Consider the following 23,775-nt stretch of genomic DNA (forward strand, 5'->3'; position numbering starts at 1 on the left):
AGCCGCTCACCACGACCCGGGTTATATTTTTTGCATTCTCCCAACCGTGACTTGTTCATTTTGAGGCTCCATGATGACTTAATGCTTTCTAAGCACCTACGAATAAAGACACCATCTGCAAACAGGATTTGAGACTCGTTTCAACTTTATACTTCCCTCAACTCTCGGAACCACACCAAGAATATCTTTTTCTGCCTTACTGTTGGACATTACTCTCTGTGTGCTGTGGCCAATGTTTTCCCAAAAGGAAGAAGATATTGGCCTATCTGCAGTCCCAGAGGGCTGATATTGCCCTACTGCAGGAGGCATACCTATCTCAACTCAAATCCGACAAGCTACGCCGTGACTGGGTGGGAAGAACAATCCATAGCAGTTGCCCGCCTGCCTCTGCTCCAGGGCTGGCCTGCAAGTGCGGTGTCGCCATTCTCTTTAGGAAGTCCCTACCCCTCACCATCCTGAAAACATGGTTGAATACCCAGGGTTACTATATCTTAGCCAAAGTCAAGATAGCGGACAAGGTTCTATGTCTGGGTTTGATCTACGCCCGCACTTGGAACAAGGGCTCTTTTTTTCTTTCTCTCAACCGCCTGCTCACTGCTACCTTCTGGGAGGGGATTGGAAACTTGCTTTTAGTCTAGTCCTCGACCGCACAGGCCCTTAGATCACTATAACCAGGCAGACAGAGCCCTCCTTCATTACACACTAGCCGACACGGCCTAATCGACCTATGGCGTCTGGCCCATCCACGGGACAGGGAATATTCCTACATCTCAACGGTCCATGGCTCCCAATCCAGTATCGATTACTTCCTGATCTCCCATAGGACAATGGCACTAGTTGGCTACTCCCACCTTCAGCTGCCTACACTATCTGAACACTCACCAGTCCTCCTCACTCTGGATCTAGAACTTGCCTCCCGGGGACGAAAACCATGGCAACTTAGGCCCATATTTATTCTTTTTTATCGCCGCATTTGCATCATTTTTTTACGCAAAAGCGGCGCAAACTTGCAAAATACAATTGTATTCTGCAAGTTTGCGCAGTTTTTGTGTCAAAATGTGGTGCAAAAAAAGTCAAAATATGGGCCTTAGGGCCATATTTATACTTTTCGACGCACAACTGCGCCAACGCAGTTGTGCGTCAAAAAATCTAACGCCGGCTAACGCCATTCTGAAGCGCCATGCGGGCGCCGTATTTATTCAATGACGTTAGCCGGCGTTAGCCGGCGGAGCTGCCTGGTGTGCGTGAAAAAAAATGACGTACACCAGGCAGCGCCGGCGTAGGGGAATATGGAGCTTGGGCGCCAAAAAATGGGGCAAGTCAGGCTGAGGCAAATTTTTCGCCTCAACCTGATTTGCGCCATTTTTTTAAACTCCCAACCCCCATTGAAATGACTCCTGTCTTAGCAAAGACAGGAGTCATGCCCCCTTGCCCAATGGCCATGCCCAGGGGACTTCTGTCCCCTGGGCATGGTCATTGGGCATAGTGGCATGTAGGGGGGCACAAATCAGGCCCCCCTAAGCCACAGAAAAAAAATAAAAATTACTTACCTGAACTTACCTTATGTTCCCTGGGATGGGTCCCTCCATCCTTAGGCGTCCTCCTGGGGTGGGCAAGGGTGACAGGGGGTGTCCCTGGGGGCATGGGAGGGCACCTCTGGGCTCCTTCCGAGCCCACAGGTCCCTTAACGCCTGCCCTGACCAGGCGCTAAAAAACGACGCAAAAGCGGCTGGACGTCATTTTTTTTGACCCGCCCACTCCCGGGCATGATTTTTGCCCGGGAGTGTAAATACGGCGCACATGCCTCGGAGTCAATTTTATAGACGGGAACGCCTACCTTGCATATCATTAACGCAAGGTAGGTGTCCACGCTAAAAAGTGACGCAAACTCCATGGACTTTGGCGCTAGACGCATCTAACGCCAGAGTATAAATATGGAGTTAGTTTTGCGTCGAATTTGCGTAAAAAAAACGACGCAAATCCGGCGCAAACGGAGTATAAATATGCCCCTTAATGTCTCCCGCTACTGCACCAACCAAGGCAAAACCCAACTACGGTCCCACATCTCCACATATCTCACTGACAATTAAGGTTCTGTTTCCTCCCCTAGAATGCTATGAGCAGCAGCGAAGGTGACACTACGGTGACAACTAATGAGGGATGCGGCCCTCGCCAACGCAAGACGATGCTCACAACAAAAAAAACTGGTAATGCAGATAGCAAACTACATGCGTCTGTATACCACTGACCCGTCCCCACATACCTGCCGAAACCTGGAACAGGCCAAGATGGACCTTAACACCATCAACACATCCAAGGCTGAACATGCTCTTCAGAGGATGAGAGGGCGTCATTATGAACATGGGGAAAAGGCGGGCCGCTTCCTGGTAGCACAGCTACGCCAGCAGGAAGCAGCGCTTGCCATCCCAGCTATACAAAACGTCACCGGCGATATCATCACCCGCCCCAGGACATTGTCTGCGAGTTTGCTAACTTTTGCCGGGCCCTATACACCTCCGAAAAAGCAGAAGACTCCGAGCTCCTCACCGCGTTCTTAAAGGACCTCCGCTTACCTACTCTCACAGAGAAGGGCAGAGACCTCTTACAGGGAGAGATCAGCAAGGAAACACAAGCTATCACCAAACTCCGTTACCACAAAGCACCAGGGGAAGACAGATTCTCAGCAGAATTCTATAAATGGACAGGTGCAGATGTAGTGGACTCCCTGTACGTGGCCTTTTGGGATGCCACCTCAACTGGCAGCCTTGGGCTTATCTACAACAGGGCGACTATAGCAGTCTTCCCTAATCAAGGTAGGAATTCCTTACCATGTGGCAGCTACAGGCTAATCTCCCTCTGGAACTGAGATATTAAAATACTGGCTGGGGTCCTGGCTAACCAGCTGCAGAAGGTCATCCCATCCATCTTCCACCGCTCTCAGGTAGGGTTCATGCCTGGTCACTCATCCAGGAATCATCTACGTACACTAGCACACAGACTCTGTCAGCCAAGGACCTGCCTACCAAAGCTCTCTCCCTCTTCCTGGATGCATAAAAGGTGTTCAGTACAATAGAGTGGTGGTACCTCTTCCAAGTGTTACATCATTTCAGATTGGGTGACTAATTCATTGACAAGGTGTGACGGCTTTACAAGTCCCCCACGGCACAAGTGAATTGCAGGGATTTCATGTCTGACCCTTTTTCCATCAGGTGAGGTACCCGACAGGGATTGCCCCTCTCCCTGCTTGTGTTCCTCCTTGCCATGGAACAGCTGGCAGCTGCCATTCAACAGGAGCCAGCTATCCCGGGTGTCCCAGTGCCAGGGGACACGTCCAAGACATACCTTTACGCTGACAACATTTTGCTTACCCTAGCTGACCCCCAGCCTTCTCTCCCAAAATTAGGGGGCCTTCTCTCCGACTTCGCAACGTTATCAGGATGCAAGATCAACTGGGACAAAAGAGAGGTGTTACCCATGTCAGTTCCTACCACCAAAGCAGCAATCGTGAATTTCTCTGTCTGCTGGACACTGTCCTGACTCAAGTACCTAGGCATATATCTAACCAGGGGCCTGGAACCCATTGTGACTGACAAGCACTCGGAGGGACTTCGCGAAATGGAAAAAACCTTGGTCTCTCCCTCTGGGGCAGGGTGCAGGCAGTATGGATGGTGATCCTGCTGTGCTTCACCTATGTTCTAGGCATGCTGCCCCTACTAACCCCGCTCCCCATATTACGTGCCATTGATCGTAGCAAATGCTCTTTCATCTGGGGCATGGCAAGACCCCATTTATCGTGCACTAAACTGATGGCCCATCGCTCCTGCAGAGGCCTTGGCCTCCCCTCTGTGGAACACTACGTGTTGTCCCTCCATTTATCACAACTTAGTGACTTGATGCTGGGGACAGTAGACACACCACAATGGGTTCAAACAGAATGTGACCTTCTGGGTAGCTCGCACGACATGGACTTGATATATGGCACAGGGGAGGCCAGGACCTGGATTACCCACCCGATCATGCAAGCCATGACTAAATCCTGGCAGTGCGTTCATTACCTATTCGGTGTGGACACGCACCTCCACGAACACGCACCACTCTGGGGCACACCAGGCTTCGCATAGAAGGCCAGACACTAGACTGGAGGAAATGGCACTAGGTAGGCATTATACACCTGGGACAGATCATAGCCACCCGATCCCTCAAACCTTTTGCTACACTAGAGGCAGAATTGGACCTCCCCTCCCATCAAGCCTGGAAATACATACAACTACAGCACTGCCTTAACCAATGCCTGGGACTCTGCCCATGGTCCCTACCAACTTCCCCAGTGCTCTCGTACCTGCAAATATGGGGCAAATATCACGGGGTGATGTCAGGGTTACACACACTCCCAACACACCATCTCCTCTCCCTCCCCTCTTAAACGCCCTCCGCACCTCCTGGCAAACAAAATATCAAACAGAATTTGATCCAGAGGAAGGGGTAGAACTCCTGCAGGCATGTGATTGTGAATCCAGGGAGGCGCGCATGGAATTCTACTTATTCAAAACACTGCATGACTGGTATTGGACTCCAACAAAACTGAGAGCAGCAGGACTCCTGCCCCATGCCCAGTGTTGGCGCTGTCCTACCACCCACTGTGACCTGATACATGTCATGTGTGACTGTCCCTCTATAGCATCTTACTGGGAGGAGGTGGGAAAATCACTGCAAGAGATACTCCCTTCCCAGATCCCATTTTCATGCTCCTTAATCTTCTTACATGAGACCAGGAACATCTCTACACTGACCTGTCTGCAAGCCTGCTTATTACATACTGCTCTCGCTACGGCAAAACTCTGCGTCTTGCGCCACTGGCACTCCCAGATTTCCCCTCCTCACGACGAATGGCTCAGGACAATGTACCAGACTGCGACATTTGAACCCACCATCTATAACCTACAAGACAATCTCAACACCTTCCTAACTGCCTGGGAACCATTTCTACAACCATTTAGAGACTAAGCAAGACGGCATACTGGTACCTAAAGGCTCTTATCTTTACCCCCGTAGGCCCGCTCTTCACATCCCTTACCACCCCACCACCATAACACACACCTTGCTAGCCATACCCAAACCCCCACCACCCCCTGCCCCCCTACCCACCTCCTACCCTCCATGTCACCCCATTCTGTCATTCCCTTTCCTTCTTTTAGCGTACAGACATATCGGCCCTTTCCTTTCAGTCCCCTATATGTTTATGTTACTTCTAACATTTAAAAAAGCAAACAGGTAGCACCCCGTCTTCCGATTGACCCACTCACCCTATGTCCAAAACCGTCCAACACAGGGCATTACTGATGACTAAAGGACACCCGCCACTGTTTCCTACCTGGACCCTTAACCCCAGACCCACTGACACATGACACACCCTTCACGTGCACTTCCCACATCTGTCTATGTGCACTGGAGGGCAACTCCCACCTCTCCCCGAAACCAGGACACCCACAAGGTACACATACACTCCCCCACTGCATAGAGAAATGTAATTCCAGCCTTGTAGCCCACCCCACACCAGTTGGCAAACACACTTCCACCCCAGATTAGATTAACCCCTACGGCACTCTGATGAATGGGGACTTACACCTACACATATCAACCACAAACCGCGATATCAGGTTTTATGCCTTGATTATGATTATATTCTAGTGCACATGTATTCACGACGGTGTGTTTCTTATTTCAAGTTCTTTTGATATACCTTCTCTGTTTTGACTTTATCCTTGCATTATGCTCAGTAAAGAAATAAATAATTTCCGCACTCAGCACACTTTAGAATTTCCATTGTGCTGGTTCAATTAATGGACAGTGAAAAGCCAACTTCAGGTTATACCATTTGCATGTAGATGGTTTTTAGTGACAGGCATGCTCTTATTTCACATCAATTACTTGTCTTCAGCAACAGACATGATTCCTTTTATACAAATTGCCTGTTTAGATTATTCAGCAGCAGGAACGCTTTTATTTCAAATCTTTTGCCTGTATTAATATTTTACCTGAGCTATATACACATCTTCTAGAAGTTTGGTGACAGGAAGGTACACGTTATTGATATTACTGGAGATTGTACTACATCTTCATTCAGGGTTTCGGCAATCGGCTCACACCAGAGCAGCAGTCCTTGCTGCAGCCCTGATTGGGCCAGACAACATTTCCAGAAAACGAGTAACCCAAACACCACCAGCGCGTTTCAACCAACAAGGTCTTGAACACGATCTCTTAAGAGCCCAGTAACAAGCAAGTAAAGGCGAGGAGGTGAGGATGCGACTCCCGGAGGACGCGGCAGGACGCGGCAGCAGCAGGCGGCAGGACGCGGGAGGACGTGAGCCGCAACACCCGACCCCCAACAGCCGTAACAGGATGCCAGCACCCTGGCGGCAGGGAAAGAAGGAGAGGAGGAAAGGAACTGGTGGTGGAGCCAGTGAAGCACCAATAGCCGGTAAGCGGGGCTAGGCGACAAGGGGGTAGGGGGCAAGTGGGAGCATTGTCCTAGCTCTCCCTGCCGTGTCTTCCCCCGTGCCGTGAAATCCTCGCTGTGCACTTGGATCCCGGCCGAACCACCCGCCCCCACCCCCCTGCCCCCACCTGCTCTACTCCACTACAACCACATACTGGTGCCAGGAACGGCACTAGGGCCGGAGAAGAGAGGGGAAAGAGCCCAGAGAGCCCCCTCAGACATCATAGAGGTGTGCAAGGCAAGGCACATCCAGTTCCCAGGCTTCCAGGCACCGTCAGACTGCAGATCCCAGATTCCCTGGGACAAAGAACACAAAACAAACAGAGTGAAACTCAGTGACTGTGTGGGAACTGGCACACTAGCGGCAAGCCAGTGATCATGAATCTCCCAAAGCACTTGGCTGCACGCTGCCCTTCCAGCACTGAAGCAGCCAGCAAATAGACCATTTTGATTAGCACACATACAAATTAAAATCAATCACCAGTCGTAGCACTACGATATTGCCTGTCAAACCAGGGGTGGCAGCAAGGATGACATTACCACGTGGAAGGAAAAAAGCAGCAAAGTGGCAAAGGCAAGGCACCCCAGGGGAAGGCCAGCACGAGCCAAAAAATGAATCTACAGAAAGGAAAATACCCCCAAACCCGGCACAAACAAAGAAATCACCTTGCAAATCTCCAAGCAAGGGAAAAAAAGCAGGATACAAAATCACAGACTTCTTGCTCACTAAGAAGGAATCGAACTCCACCAGCACCTTAATAGGTATAGCTCTTGCCAACGACTCCAAGACAACAAGCGCAGTTGACGTGAAGACTGCGCAGGACATTGAAAGGACCTGTGCGGACCAGGGAAAAATCAACGCACCAATTCCCCAGCCAAATAAAACCGGCTTAACGATCAACGCAGAAATTCACAGATGTTACTTAAATGATACTTTTTCCACTTTAAACCTCAGTAATTGGAACAACTGGGGTGAGAGTCTGTGCTGCACTCCTTTTTCCAAACTACCCTTGCAAGTAGAGAACGACACAGACTGCATCATAATTGAGGAATTTCCGCTGATAGACCTCTCAGATACTAGCTCAGATACACCTCAAGGCACTCAGGTTGCAAACAAAACAAAATTGAGATCTACCTGCAGTACAAGCTCACCACGAAAAGATCACCCATCCTGTAATATACAAATTACAACAACATCCGACACGCATGTATCCTCAGCTGTCATGGCAAAGGAGCAACCAGAGCAACTAGAGGAACTTGAAGACTCATTAGAACACACAACGGGGGCTAAAGCAAATGTAGAACCATCAACATCTGGAGATTCGTGGAAGGCCTTGCTAGCAACAATGGACGCAATGTCAGCAGCCATCCAATTTCAAGCAGATAAGCAAGACACTCAGGTAGATTTACTTAACATCCTGGCCTTCCACATTGTGAGCATCGACAATAAGCTACAATCCTTGAATGATCTGATAAAGAGGGCTCAAACCCACTCATACAACCAGCATGTGACATGTCAGTGCTCAATCACAGGCGATAACTCACAGAGAACCCTGGATATCCTAAACGACATCTTGAAAGAGGTCAAAATCCAGACCCATAGAACTGAAGAGCATTTTAGTAGTGGTGGCGCGAAGACCCCCAAAAACCTAACGAATAAGGAAAACCCACAAAACGCGAAGGAATTCCAAGTGGAAAGCAATATTATCAAGGATATCCACTTATCCAGACAGGGAAGGTCTCAGAGCAACACAGAGGGCAGATCATGCCTTAGTACACAAGAAATGGCACCCTCCATTGGCTGATCGAAGGAACTAATTCCCAACAATTCAATAGTGGAGGAATCTTCCCTCATGAAATGGGAAAAGAAACAAAAAAGGAAGGCATGGAAAAAATCTAAGGGGGTCCTGCAAAGCAGTATATGGAAATCATTTGCTAAATCAAACGGCACGCAGTCCAAGGAATCAGAAAGCACTGCAAGCAAAAACAAGATCTGCCAATCTAGACAGATCAGGGCATAACGGCCAGCTAATGAGGACAATTCCACGGGCGAACCAAGTGCTCTAGTTAATCAATTAACATCACAGCAACAGTCTCCGAAAAAACATTGTTCCAGCAACAAGCAGGGTAGCAGCCTTTTGCACCGAGATATGGCCTTAAGAGAATTCCAGGGAAACAGAACAATCATCAGGCAGTGCCCAGAACAGGGAACTCAGCAGGTTACTGACAGGCAGGAAATTGGCAAACCCTTGGAATATAACCCTCAAGGCACAAGCTCCGCACACAAGATGACCGTAACAAATCAACCTGCAGGCAACAACAAACAGATTTTAGATCATGGTTACCACCCTTGGTCAGATGATTGCACAAACATCGCAGCACAAAAAGAATTCCAGGACACCAGATACGCAGGACAAAGCGGCCTCAGAGGATAATAAACTACTTTTCATCCCTTGCTATAATTCGAAGGGGGCTTTTGACATTCTAAATAGAGGCACCATACTGAAGTTAATAAACGTGATTTTGCCCCGACTCACATATTTTAACAACAGAATTGATGACAGTGGAGTTCACTCCACATCCAAACAAAAAAGACAAAGAGGGAATACTGACATCCTGGGCCACATTCTCCATTATTGATCAAATGTTAGTACATCAAGATACGTTTAGCACATGGGGCATCGTCCTGCAAAAACTAGAACTGCCCAGATACCCTTACCTCCTGGTACCGCAAAAAAGAAGGGTGGCTCAATTTTAAAAGGGGCCGTGGGAATATAAATCTCCCCAAGCAGTTGGGACCACATAACAATTGTAAAGCACCAAAGCACGCTCCATCCTGGTATGTACCAACAGATCTTCATTGGTACGCCCTCAACAGTCAAACAGGCTTGTTCTGCCTTCCTACTTATCTCCTATCGGAGCTTACAGAACCTCTCTGGAATGCACTTCTGAGTTCAAAGAAGACCTTTATTGTTGTTAATTCTTCCCTACCCACAAGTTCTTGAGAGACGAATTAATAGATTTCAAGCACACGTTCAAAAGAGTAAAAGTAGTCGCAGCAATGAATACCAAATATAAAATGGAGTACTTCTCAGTTGCAATGTACACAGCAGATATTTATACCTTTATATGATTATACTAGCAAAGCATAAAAATCAAAATTCATCACCGTATGAGCAAGTAGGACCTATCTTCAGCTTCATCTTTCTGGGATCTGCAAGTTGATGACTCCGGTCAACTGCGAGAAAGAGATTATCTACCCACAGGAGACTGGCAACTGGCGCCTAGTTCCAGCCTGAAGTCAAGCAGATTCGAATCTAACTCACTGTAGCCCCGAGTCCTTACAAAAGCGTGCCCCCTCCTCTCAGACTTGGGAAAACTACGCAAGCCTTTGGAGACTGGCCAGATCTCCTAGACTTCTCCTATTCCCAAGACTGAGCAGAAAGGAAAACACCAAATGTACTCTCTCTTATCAGGTCTAGTCTGGTGTGAAGAAAACAGCTTGGTTCATCTTGTGAAAAACACAGCTTGGAAGAATACAGACATCTGCGATGTTTCAACTGCAATGTCTAACTCCACGTTAAAGCCAATAGGCAGCTAACCTAAATATCAAATGTAATGTCTAATGTCATGTCAAAGCCAATAGGCAGCTGAGCTGAATAGAAAATGTGATGTCTAATATCATGTCAAAGCCAACAGGCAGCTAAACTGAATATAAAATGTAATGTCTAATATCATGTCAAAGCCAATAGGCAGCTGAACTGAATACAGAATGTAATGTCTAATATCATGTCAAAGCCAATAGGCAGCTAAACTGAATACAGCATGTCAAAGCCAATAGGCAGAATACAGAATGTAATGGCTAATGCCATGTCAAAGCCAATAGGCAGCTAAACTGAATACAGCATGTCAAAGTCAATAGGCAGAATACAGAATGTAATGGCTAATGCAATGTCAAAGCCAATAGGCAGCTTAACTGAACAAAACATATAGGCCCTCATTCTGACCTTGGCGGGCGGCGGAGGCCGACCGCCAAAGTCCCGCCGTCAGGTTACCGTTCCGCGGTCGAAAGACCGCGGCGGTAATTCTGACTTTCCCGCTGGGCTGGCGGGCGGTCGCCTTCAGACCGCCAGCCAGCCCAGCGGGAAAGAGGCTTCCACGATGAAGCCGGCTCGGAATCGAGCCGGCGGAGTGGAAGCTGTGCAACGGGTGCAGTTGCACCCGTCGCGTATTTCACTGTCTGCGCAGCAGACAGTGAAATACATGTAGGGGCCCTCTTACGGGGGCCTCTGCAATGCCCATGCCAGTGGCATGGGCACTGCAGGGGCCCCCAGGGGCCCCGCGACCCCCCCTACCGCCATCCGGATCTCGGCGGTCCGACCGCCGGGATCTGGATGGCGGTAGGGGGGGTCGGAATCCCCGCGGCGGTGCAGCAAGCTGCGCCGCCGCGGAGGATTCAATGGGGCCGCGGTACACTGGCGGGACCCCGCCAGTGGTGCCGGTCCGACCGCGGCTTTACCGCCGCGGTCGGAATCCCCATTGGAGCACCGCCGGCCTGTCGGCGGTGCTCCCGCGGTCCTCCGCCCTGGCGGTCAAAGACCGCCAGGGTCAGAATGACCACCATAATGTGCTACTGGTGAACATTGAGCAACTAATATGAGCAGTGGTGAAACACAAAGTCATTGGTCAAACACAATTAATAGCATCACATTCCACCCTATGACCAATGAATTTTTGTTTCACATATCTCTTGTTTCAAACAAAAACAAAAAAAATCAGCACAAAAATCATTATCAGCAAATCAGATTTGAATGATCAAAGCAATCACTGTAAAGCAATGGAAGTGGATTAACATATAGATCTCATAACCTTTCACATCAGAGACATCTACACAGAAAAGACTGAAACTTTTATACTCTGAATGAGATTATAGTGTCTATAAAATAGCAATTTGATGTAGCATGAGTTCTACTCATGTAAAGGTGCACGGTCCACCTAAAAGGTTTGCTGGAAGGTAAGTGAAAGTCAGAGTTTCACACGAAAAAACACAGACAGTTAACTGTTAAGGTTGTTTAGTTCCAGTAGAAGAATTTAATCAAACAAGTTGAACTTGAACTGAAGGTGCCATTTGCGCAAAATGGATCCATGGTGCTTGTACTTTACTCAGTCAGGTTCAGGTTGGGGGTTCGGTCCCTTCCCTGACCCCACACGCACACACCCGAAGGGGGACCACACAGCACACTCAGGGACAGTGGCGATACGTGGTAGGATCTGCAAAAGAAAAAAGTATAACTTTTCTTGCAAATAACATTTGTCATTTGAAATGTACCCTTTCTCTTCCTTTCTCTGTTTTATAATCAGCAGGATGTTTTTAGGGCCCTTTGTTATAATTTCTGCAGGTTCTGGAGGGTCATCTGGGGCTCAAACCCACACCTCAGCACTGAGGTTTTTACCTGCTGCACCACAGCTTTCCTTTTCTTGCACTGTCAGAAGGGCCGGGGCAGACTCGTTCTTTACCAAACCTCCATTCACTGCACTTTTGACAATTTGGGCCATTCTGTCTCCAATTTGTATGAATGAATCAGATTCTTTTCTAGTTATCAGCATAATTTTGATCTCTCCTTGGTAATTTGCAGCAATCACTCCCCCTAAAACCTGATCAATTTGCCATTTCTGTTCTGGTAACTTTTCTCTCCCCAACTGCTCTGTGACTGCTTGTGTGACAGATTTCTCTTGTGCATGCTGCACAGTTTTTATCAAATCTAGGGGAATGTGCATCTCTCTCATCTCTGCCCACCTGTAAGTGGCTTTTTCTCCCAGCTGTTCACATTTCTGGTGCACCCACTTAGCCATCCCCACTAAATCAGAATTCTGGGTGTACACTTCTTTCTCTGAATTTTTCTCTTTAACATCTGCAAGGGAATTGAACCAGTTAGGTACAAGCCATGTGGAAAACCAAACGGCTAAACCATTGGCAGTGAACCAAGAATCAGTGTAAAAATGACACATCTCACGCAGCTCTTGCTTTAAAATCTGACACACATTGTACAACACTGTTCCTTCTACTGGGCTAGAAAACAACATTTCAGTCAATGAATCATAAGTCAAACAAACATGCTTTTTATCCTCAGGGGACACAAAATCAAATGGTGCACTCAATTTCACTGGTGACTCTTTTACCTGTGGTACTCTAGCCCTGTCTTGCAGGTACCAGATCCAGTGTATGATCCTAGCTAGGGGCACCCTTTTCTTCCCCTGTTCCTGATTTACATGTAAATCAGTGTTTCCCTCTTGCACTGCGCAGAAACCTAAGGTCTGCATTATTTCATTTGCCAAATCACAAGCGCGCAGCTGCTTATATTTTTTCCTAGGTACCATATACCAAAGTGTTAGGATTTCACTCAGATGAGGGCTATTCTGTTTCCAAAAATCAAACAAGCTAATGAAACTTGGTGTCTCTTGCTTAGTGCAAACAGTAAGAAACTCTAAAATCTTTCGTTACCTCGTAAATCACATTCTGAGCTCTGTTCTCCGTGTTATCAGTTAAGGAATGCACTTCGACTGCCAAAAAACCTGGCTCACATGGAGGCTCAGACTGGCTCACAGCTGTCTTAACCCCCTCATTACTGGAATGAGAAAAGACAGATTCTTCTAAAACAGCATTTTTATACATTTCAGTATTATCTTGCATTAATGTGTTCTGGCTAATTTGCTCACGTAAATTCTTATTTTCATTTTCTAACTGCCTACATCTCTCCTGCATTTTTCTGTAAGCAGAAAAAAGTATCCAAACCCTTCTGTCAAAAACAAAAGGAACATAATTTCTTTCAAAAGGCACATTTTCTAAATATGCTTTATCACAAGAAAACATGTTTCTCACAGCACCATCAGGCAGTTTAACTACACATGCATTTTCAAACATGGCCTGCCGTGCTTCTGTAATTCTCCAAACAACAAAAAACAATTACACTTTTAAATTGTGCACGTAGAAATCTATAATTCGACTTTCAAGACTGCTGACTACGTCAAAATGTTCTGCTTTCCTACTTAACTCCTATCGGAGCTTACAGAACCTCTCTGGAATGCACTTCTGAGTTCAAAGAAGACCTTTATTGTTGTTAATTCTTCACCACCCACAAGTTCTTGAGAGACAAATTAATAGATTTCAAGCACACGTTCAAAAGAGTAAAAGTAGTCGCAGCAATGAAAACAAAATATATCACAGTACTTCTCAGTTGCAATGTACACAGCAGATATATATACCTTTATATGATTATACTAGCAAAGCATAAAAATCAAAATTCATCACCGTATGAGCAAGTAGGACCTATCTTCAGCTTCATCTTTCTGGGGTCTGCAAGTTGATGACTCCGGTCAACTGCGAGAAAGAGATTATCTACCCACACGGGAGACTGGCAACTGGTGCCTAGTTCCAGCCTGAAGTCAAGCAGATTCAAATCTAACTCACTGTAGCGAGTCATCCTTATAAAAGGGTGCCCCCTCCTCTCAGACTTGGGAAAACTATGCAAGCCTTTGGAGACTGGCCAGATCTCCTAGACTTCTCCTATTCCCAAGACTGAGCAGAAAGGAAAACACCAAATGTACTCTCTCTTGTCAGGTCTAGTCTGGTGTGAAGAAAACAGCTTGGTTCATCTTGTGGAAAAACACAGCTTGGAAGAATACAGACATCTGCGATGTTTCAACTGCAATGTCTAACTCCACGTTAAAGCCAATAGGCAGATTACCTAAATATCAAATGTAATGTCTAATGTCATGTCAAAACCAATAGGCAGCTGAGCTGAATACAAAATGTGATGTCTAATATCATGTCAAAGCCAATAGGCAGCTAAACTGAATACAAAATGTAATGTCTAATATCATGTCAAAGCCAATAGGCAGCTAAGCTGAATACAGAATGTAATGTCTAATATCATGTCAAAGCCAATAGGCAGCTAAACTGAATACAGCATGTCAAAGCCAATAGGCAGAATACAGAATGTAATGGCTAATGCCATGTCAAAGCCAGTAGGCAGCTAAACTGAATACAGCATGTCAAAGCCAATAGACAGAATACAGAATGTAATGGCTAATGCAATGTCAAAGCCAATAGGCAGCTGAACTGAACAAAACATATAGGGGGTCATTACAACATTGGCGGTATAAGGCGCTTACCGCCGTGCAGAAGACTGCCAATACACCGCCGCGGCCGCGGTAGACCGCCACAGCTATTATGACACACAACACGGAATCCGCCGAAATTCAGTCACCCACACAACACCGCCACACCAAAGGTCAGCGATAAACTGGCGGAAACAAAAGCTCCACCTCCACGCCAACAGAAACACGCCCATGCTATTACGACCCACAAATCCGCGCGGCGGTCTTTCAACTGCGGGATTCCATTGGCGGTACACACCGCTGCGCTCAAAATACACACACATATACAAAACACCGCCACATTGGACAATTCAAAATACACACACCTGATACACATACACACACCACTCCCACACACCCAACACAATATAAAATACACACCCACAGCACACACAAACCCCTACAACCAGAAATTCTGAGAGAATGCCAGAGAGACAGCACAGCTCATCAACACATACACCACCCCACACATCACACATACCACCCCATGTCACGCCAAAGACACCCCCGCTTCTCCTAGGAGGAGCTCAGGGTCATGGTGGAGGAAATCGTACGGGTAGAGCCGCAGGTATTTGGCTCACAAGTACAGCACACATCAATAGCCAGGAAGATGGAGCTATGGCAAAGAATAGTGGACAGGGTCAACGCCGTGGGACAGCACCCAAGAAATAGGGAGGACATCAGGAAGAGGTGGAACGACCTACGGGGGAAGGTGCGTTCAACGGTCTCCAGGCACAACATTGCGGTGCAGCGGACTGGCGGCAGACCCCTACCTCCTCCCCCACAACTAACAACATGGGAGGAGCAAGTCCTGACCATCTTGCATCCTGAGGGCCTCGCAGGAGTCGGTGGAGGATGGGACACTGGTAAGTCAAATCTTAACTATCACATCCCCAACCCTACCTGCATGCTATCACACACCCCCACCCTCACACCCTCCCCTATCACCCCAAATCCTCACCAATCTACCCATGACACCAAGCACCCATCCCAACACCAAGCCCTGCATGACGCAACTAAGCATGGACACCCCTCACTAAAGCATGCCCACTGCACATACCCAGAACACCCCCCCAACCATCACCACACAAGCCCCCACACAGGAATGCCTGCACTGGGGATCACGCACACCCAACCATTGCACACCATTACACACACAGATGCAATAATCATGTGCTTATACCCCTGCAGGAACCCGAAGGAACGTCACCACACCAGAGGGTCCAGACAACACCACTCCACCCCCAGAAGAGGCCCACAGTGACGACAGCAGCTCTGCCCCACTGGATCCTGATGACCAGCCCGGACCATTGTGGGCCTCAGGACAGTCGGTTCCCCTTGCCCAGCCACAGCCCAACACCGAGCTGCCACCCTCTGGTAACACCAGCACAGCACCCACCCAGCGAGCCCAAACCTCCCTACCCAGGACAGGTCAATCAGCGGTGTGTCCACCACTACAGGGCACCCAGGCTAACCCACCACCCCAACAACAGGGACCTGGGGGCAGTGGTGGTGGGCACACGGTCCAGGGGACGGAGGCACAGGAACACCGGGGAACTGGGAGGGCTGCTGTGCGACAGAGGGAGGACAGGCCAAGGGAACCAACTCTCCACGAGGCCCTATCCTCCATCATGGGAGCATACCACCACTCCCAAGAGACGATGGCCACGGTCCTGGACAAGTTGCAGGAGACCCTGCGTCTGCAGGACGAACTGTATTTGGGGTTCAGGGAGGAGCTCAGGACCATCAGCTCCGCCCTGGGCACCATCGTAGGGGTGCTGCCGGACATTCAAAAGACCTTGAGGGACACCGTGGCACTCCAAGGGACCCCTGACACTAGCCAGGACGACGAACTGCCCACCACCTCTGCCGGCGCTGGTGGACAGGATGCCCCGCCACAGGACCACCACACCAGCACCCCATCCCCTGCAGACGGTCCCTGAGATCCAGGAACAGGAGCAAGATGGCAAGACCCCCGCCAGGAAATAAGACCACCCTGATTGTCCCCCCACTGTCCCACTTTGTCACCCTGTCCAGATTGGAACTGCCCCAGCTCCACTTCCAATGCCCAGATGTGCAGTGCACCTGTGAGACACATAGACTGGACTCTGCCATGGACATTCCTCCACCATCACCCATCACCATTTTACAACCTTCCTTGATTTTTTTAGCACTTAAATAAACACCCTTGAAAGCCAAAAAAATATTTAGTCAGTCTATGATTTGGAACTTTGTATTATCAATTACAATATCATAATGGGTTACCCATTGTAAGGCTAACATACCAATGTCACACATCACAACCCCTTGAAGGATGCAAGCAGTTGACACGTAGGTTACCACACTTGTGAAACTGAAATGGAAGGGTACAACTCAATTAACAAATAGTGAGTGAAATGTCGATACAGGATAGAGGTAGACGTGTGAAAGTTAATGTAATGTTAAACCAGAAAATGTTCTCACCTGTGTGTCACTGGAAATATTGCTGTATGACTGACTGCCTGTTGTCGTTTTCTTCATCCTCAGCTTCATACTCATCACTGTCCACTGGCTCCACAGGCTCTACAGCTGCCACAACACTGTCATCTGGATCATCCTCCTGCAGAAAAGGCACCTGGCGTCGCAATGCCAAATTATGGAGCATGGAGCAGGCGATGATGATGTCGCACACCTTCTTCGGTGAGTAGAATAGGTATCCACCTGTCATATGGAGGCACCTGAACCTGGCCTTAAGATGGCCGAAGGTGCGTTTTATTACCCTCCTAGTCCGCCCATGGGCATCATTGTACCGTTCCTCTGCCCTGGTCCTGGGATTCCTCACTGGGGTCAATAGCCACGAAAGGTTGGGGTAAACAGAGTCCCCCAATAGCCATACACGGTGCCTCTGGAGTTGACCCATCATATCAGGGATGCTGCTATTCCGCAGGATGTAGGAGTCATGCACTGAGCCAGGGAACATTGCATTTTCCTGCGAGATGTACTGGTCTGCCAAACAGACCATCTGGACATTCATGGAAAGATAACTCTTCCGGTTTCTGTACACCTGTTCACTCCTGCGGGCGGACCAGAGCTACATGGGTCCCATCAATGGCACCTATGACGTTGGGGATATGTCCAAGGGCATAGAAGTCACCTTTCACTGTAGGAAAATCCTCAACCTCAGGGAAAATGATGTATCTCCTTACGTGTTTCAGCAGGGCAGACAACACTCTGGACAGCACGTTGGAAAACATAGGCTGGGACATCCCTGATGCCATGGCCACTGTTGTCTGAAATGACCCACTTGCAAGGAAATGGCGCACTGACAGCACCTGCACGTCAGGGGGGATTCCAGTCGGATGGCGGATTGGTGACATCAGGTCTGGCTCCAACTGGGTACATAGTTCCTGGATTGTGGCACAGTCAAAGCGGTAGGTGACGATGATATGTCTTTCTTCCATTGTCAACAGGTCCACCAGCAGTCGTTACACCGGAGGATTCTGCCATCTTATATGTCCCAGCTGATGGTGCCTAAGAAGGACAACAGCGAAGAACCAGTCACTATTCCTCCAGGTATGTACCCACAGTTACACACAAGACTACAGCAGACAAAAAAGCTTTCCTGTATGTGTGTTGAGTATAGGCCTAGCTATGCATGACGCAGTAGTAAATGAAGCCATGTGGGCCCCTGAAATGGCGGCTGCCTGACCTCTAAACTGGGACAATGGGATTGTGGGGTAACTGCGCTGGCGTTGCACACCGTCGCGGTAGGCGGTCGTAGACCGCGGCGCAATGCTGCATTGGTTAACATTGGACCCTATGGGTCTCAGGAGCAAATGAACAGGTGCGCCGGCGGTGATGATGCGCACCGCCGCGGACGTCACCGCCGCGGACGTCACCGCCATTTTCTATCTGTTCACTCACTAGATACCTGACCTTCGACAGGAGAGGACCTACACTGCAAGTGCTGCTGTGACCTCGGTCTGGAAGCGACGATGGCTGCTGCATCTGGGGAAAGGGCCCCTGCCTTCACTGCACAGGAGTTGGAGAAACTTGTGGATGGGGTCCTCCCCCAGTACACGCTACTCTACGGTCCTCCAGACCAACAGGTTAGTACACAGGGAGCACGTTGTATGGGCTAGGCCTGGTTGGAGAGGGCTGGGTGGAAGAGGGAAGGGGGAAGAGTACATAGAACAGTTATGCATGGGAATGAATGGGCCACATGGCCAGAGTAGGGAGGGGGCCACTCACATTGACGGTGCAGTTGGTAATGACTGTTCCTCTTTCCTTGTGCATGTCATGTAGGTCAGCGCCCACCAGAAGAGGGACATTTGGCGTGCCATCGCCAAGGAGGTCCGGACCCTGGGGGCCCACCAGAGACGGGGCACCCACTGCCGTAAGAGATGGGAGGACATTCGCTGCTGCAGCAAGAAGATGGCGGAGGCTCAGCTGGGGATGGCCTCCCAACGTGGGAGGGGTGCCCGTCGCACCATGACCCCCCTGATGTTCCGGATCCTGGCGGTGACCTACCCGGAGTTGGATGAGCGCTTGAGGACATCATAGCAGGCACAAGGGGGTGAGTACAACCTCATTCAGCGGACTTTGCGTGCAGTGGAGGGGTCTGGGTGGGGGAGGTGGGCTGTGGGTGTCCCTAGGCCAGGGCGAGTTAGGTAGGCAAGGCCCCTCCGTTATGTAGGCCATGTGGCACTCAACCCCACCTCTGCAGAGTGCCAAGTTGAGGTATAGTTGCCCCTGTGGCATCCATGTGCGCAGATTCCCACCATTGCCATGTAGGCCATGTCCCAGAAATTGCATGTGCAGAGGTCAGGAGAACGGCGTAATGCAGGGGGCTGCTGCGTCTGTCTTGTCCGCCAACGGTAGCGGCATGCCATGCACTAAAACTCTCTTTGTTCTGTCTCCCCCCCTTTTCCTGCTCTCCCTGTCCTTTTGTACATCAGCATCATCAGGCGGAGGTACAGTGGCACCGGAGCACGAGGGAGCTGCATCCCACATGGCCATGGAGGGCCACACCACAGACTCTGAATGCACCAGTGGGACGGAGGGCGAGGGGAGTTTCACGTTGGCCACCGGATCACCAACCAGCGACGCGGACTCGTCCGCCGATGGGAGCTCCCCTGTGGTGGCGGCACCACCTGTGCGCCGCACTTCTACAGGTACAGCCGCCACCCCCCCTACCAGCACCGCCCTCCCAGCAGCCCCTCAGCGTTCGCCCCGTGCCCGCTCACCCAGGAGGGTGGGCATCACCTTCACCCCAGGCACCTCAGTCCCTGCCCCAGTCACCCCTGCTGCCCTCAGTGAGGAGGCCATTGACCTCCTCAGGTCACTCACTGTTGGGCAGTCTACCATTGTGAATGCCATCCAGGGTGTAGAAAGGGAGTTGCAACACGGTAATGCATTCCTGGAGGTCATTCATTCTGGTCAGGCTGTCCTTCAGCGAACCCTGCAATCTCTGGCCTCAGCACTGATGGCAGCCATTGTCCCTGTGTCTAGCCTCCCCCCTCCAACTTCCTCCACCCAGACCCAATCTCCTGTACCCCAGCCCATCCCAAGCACACCTACAGACCAGCATGCACACAAGTCAACACACACAAGTAGCTCAAGCAAACATAGGCACCACACACACCACAGGCACTCACACAAGCCTCAGACACATACAAACACAGCAACATCCACTGTCTCCACTGTGTCCCCCTCCTCCTCTTCTCCCTCCTCCCTCCCAGTCTCGTCTACACACACACCTGCATGCACCACATCTACAGGCACTAGGACTCACACCAGGACACCCAGCACCACAAGCCGCTCACCTGCACTCACCACCTCCACTGCCATTTACACGTCCCCTGTGTCCTCTCCCAATGTGTCTGTGACGCCCCCTCCCAAAGTACCCAAACGCCAGCAATCACTCACCCAACATCCATCCACCTCACGACAGCCTCCAGTACCTACACCTGCACCCAAAACACCGAGGGGCATATTTATACTCCGTTTGCGCCGAATTTGCGTCGTTTTTTTCGACGCAAATTCGACACAAAACTAACTCCATATTTATACTTTGGCGTTAGACGCGTCTAGTGCCAAAGTTCATGGAGTCAGCGTCAGTTTTTGGCGTGAACACCTTCCTTGCGTTAATGAGATGCAAGGTAGGTGTTCCCGTCTTAAAAAATGACTCCCAGGCATGTGCGTGGCGTTTATACTCCCCGGCAAAAATGTGGGCGGGGCAAAAAAACCCGCATTTGCGCCTCTTTTTAACGCCTGGGTCAGGGCAGGCGTTAAGGGACCTGTGGGCTCAGAATGAGCCCAGAGGTGCCCTCCCCTGCCCCCAGGGACACCCCCTGCCACCCTTGCCCACCCCAGGAGGACACCCAAGGATGGATGGACCCATCCCAGGGAAGAAAAGGTAAGTTGTGGTAAGTATTTTTTTAAAAAAAATGTGTGGCATAGGGGGGCCTGATTTGTGCCCCCCTACATGCCACTATGCCCAATGACCATGCCCAGGGGACATAAGTCACCTGGGCATGGCCATTGGGCAAGGGGGCATGACTCCTGTCTTTGCTAAGACAGGAGTCATGTTAATGGCGTCTGGGCGCCCCAAAAAAAATGGCGCAAATCGGGTTAAGACGATTTTTTTGCCTCAGCCTGACTTGCCCCATTTTGGGACGCCCAAACGCCATTTTTCCCTTCGCCAGCGCTGCCTGGTGTACGTCGTTTTTTTTCACGCACACCTGGCAGCGCCGGTCGTCTAACGCCGGCTAACGCCGGCTAACGCCATTCAATAAATACGGCGCCCGCATGGCGCTTCAGAATGGCGTTAGCCGGCGCTAATTTTTTTGGCGCAAAACTGCGTTAGCGCAGTTTTGCGTCAAAAAGTATAAACATGGCCCCTAAAGTGACACTTCCTACAACCACCTCCTCTTCCTCCACTCCCAGACCCCCTCCAGCTACCCATCCCAGTGTTCGGCAGAAACTGTCCCTCTGTCAAATTGACCTTTTTGACCCCCCCCCTCCAATTCATCAGTCCCGTCGTAGCGCCTCAGCCAAAAAGCCTCCAGTACCAGTGGTGCGTGTTCCAGGTTTTTGGAGTGCACCGGCCACCAGGGCAGGCAGTAGGACCCGGAGCCAAGGCAGTGGCAGCCCACCCCCTGTAAAGGCTCTGAAAATGGAGAGTGGACGACGGGACCATCTTAAGACTCCTGGTGGGACAACAAGTGACATGGGATCGAAGGCGATTGGTGAGTCAGCTGTAACTCCAACAAAGGTGGGGAAGGTCCAGAGGAAGTCTGCCCAGCCTGTTGTGAGTGTCACGGTGGAGAAGTGCGCCATCATATCCGGCGGTCCAGACACAACCGCCAGCACCGTCGTCACTGGTCCAGATACCACCGCCAGAGTCACTGCCCAGGAGGGCCCAAGTATCGTCACAGGTCAGGAGACCACCGCCAGAGTCACAGCCCAGGAGGGCCCAAGTTTCGTCACTGGTCCAGAGACCACCGCCAGAGTCACAGCCCAGGAGGGCCCAAGTATCGTCACTGGTCCAGAGACCACCGCCAGAGTCACAGCCCAGATGGGCCCAAGTATCGTCACTGGTCCAGAGACCACCGCCAGAGTCACAGCCCAGGAGGGCCCAAGTATCGTCACAGGTCAGGAGACCACCGCCAGAGTCACAGCCCAGGAGGGCACAAGTATCATCACAGGTCAGGAGACCACCGCCAGAGTCACAGCCCAGGAGGGCCCAAGTATTGTCACTGGTCCAGAGACCACCGCCAGAGTCACAGCCCAGGAGGGCCCAAGTATCGTCAGTCGTCCAGAGACCACCGCCAGAGTCACAGCCCAGGAGGGCCCAAGTATCGTCACTGGTCCAGAGACCACCGCCGTAGTCACAGCCCAGGAGGGCACAAGTATCGTCACAGGTCAGGAGACCACCGCCCAGGAGGGCCCAGGATGCCACAGCCCCGCTGGGCAATGATGGAACGTCATGCCACACACCAATGCCCATTTTAGAGATCGTCATGCCACACACCAATGCCCAGTGTAGAGATCGTCATGCCACACACCAATGTCCGTATCAGAACCGCCATGGCAAAGCACCGCTGAACAGTCCTGAAACGCCATGTCAAAGCACCACTGAACAGGGCAAAGACCGCCATGGCAAAGCACCGCTGAACAGGGCAAAGAACGCCATGGCAAAGCACCGCTGAACAGGGCAAAGACCGCCATGGCAAAGCACCGCTGAACAGTCCTGAAACGCCATGGCAAAGCACCGCTGAACAGGGCAAAGACCGCCATGGCAAAGCACCTCTGAACAGGGCAAAGACCGCCATGGCAAAGCACCGCTGAACAGTCCTGAAACGCCATGGCAAAGCACCGCTGAACAGGGCAAAGATCGCCATGGCAAAGCACCGCTGAACAGTCCTGAAACGCCATGGCAAAGCACCGCTGGACAGGGCAAAGACCGCCATGGCAGGAACTGCTGAACAGGGCAAAGACCGCCATGGCAAAGCACCGCTGAACAGTCCTGAAACGCCATGTCAAAGCACCGCTGAACAGGGCAAAGACCGCCATGGCAAAGCACCGCTGAACAGGGCAAAGACCGCCATGGCAAAGCACCGCCACATCAGGCATCCTTATCCCATGTGCAGCTGGGACAGTGACAGGACAGGTACTTTCACGTGGAGACTCATCCAGTCTGGGCACCAGTCCCCCTCCAGAACCAGTGGAGACCTGCATCTACTTGAGAGACTGTGGCTTTGCCCTCCCCAGGATGGCACAGTGGGAAAACCACCCACTGTAGTGACCTGAGAGACTGTGGCTTTGCACTCCCCAGGATGGCACAGTGGGAAAAGCACTTACTGTAGTGACTTGAGAAACTGTGGCTTTGCACTCCCCAGGATGGCACAGTGGGCAAACCACCCACTGTAGTGACTTGAGAGACTGTGGCTTTGCACTCCCCAGGATACATCAATGGGCATGGAGCCCCGTCGTGGATCTGGCTTCGCATTCATCTGGCTGAGGTGCCCCCCTTCCCTTCTCCCTGAGGTGCCTGTAGTGTTTCTATCTGATGCCCCGGCAGTGTTCTCTCCGAATTTGGTCAGGTATCTATTGTGGGCCTCGCCCATGCTTTTTTGAAA

The sequence above is a fragment of the Pleurodeles waltl genome, chromosome 6 (assembly GCF_031143425.1).
Source record: "Pleurodeles waltl isolate 20211129_DDA chromosome 6, aPleWal1.hap1.20221129, whole genome shotgun sequence".
Classification (NCBI taxonomy): domain Eukaryota; kingdom Metazoa; phylum Chordata; class Amphibia; order Caudata; family Salamandridae; genus Pleurodeles; species Pleurodeles waltl.